Source organism: Equus caballus, chromosome 31, assembly GCF_041296265.1.
Source record: "Equus caballus isolate H_3958 breed thoroughbred chromosome 31, TB-T2T, whole genome shotgun sequence".
Classification (NCBI taxonomy): domain Eukaryota; kingdom Metazoa; phylum Chordata; class Mammalia; order Perissodactyla; family Equidae; genus Equus; species Equus caballus.
This window is the reverse complement of record NC_091714.1, coordinates 17,013,283-17,014,048: the sequence shown is the minus strand read 5'-3', so window position 1 is coordinate 17,014,048 and position 766 is coordinate 17,013,283.

The window sequence follows — 766 nt, the reverse complement described above, 5'->3', positions numbered from 1 at the left end:
GCACTGAGGTAGGAAGGGAGAGAGGAGATGGGCTCTGTCCCCAAGAGCCTCATCCAGCTAACGGCGAAAGCAAGGGTTACAATGTAACCCATCGCTGCTGCTGTGACAGAGGAGGTGACACCTGAGGATGGTGGCAGGGAAGACCCCTCAGGAGCTGACATTTGAGGTGGTATTGAAGGATTTCCAGAAATAGACCAGATGAGATGAAAAGGAAAATGAGGCTAAGAAGAGGGAACAGTAAGAAGAAACGATCTGGACACAGAAGGATGCCCTCATGTTTGGGGTCAGCCAGAAATCCACGGTGAGTGGACGAGAGGTATGTGCAGGGAGGAAGAGACGCCAGGAGTGAGAAGGGAGAGGCAGGGTGGGAGAAACTACCTATGGCCACTATTCTCCCAAGAAGAACTCAAGAGTCAGAGAGATCCCACTAATATTTTATATCCCAAGGTGTTTAGAATTAGCCATAAAAATTACCTCTCCTGAGTCTTCATTTTCTGCTACGCAATATGCTAAGCGCTTTATTTGCATTTCCCACTTGTTTTCTTTTGTGAGGAACATTGCCCCTGAGCTAACATCTGTGCCAATCCTCCTCTACTTCATGTGGGATGCCACCATAGTGTGGCTTCACCAGCAGCGTTAGGTCCACACCCGGGATCCGAACCTGTGAACCCCTGGCTGCAGAGCGCACAAACTTAACCACTAAGCCATCAGGCCAGCTCTGTGTTTCCCACTTCAACCCCCAGGGGAACCCTATCAGGGCGTGATC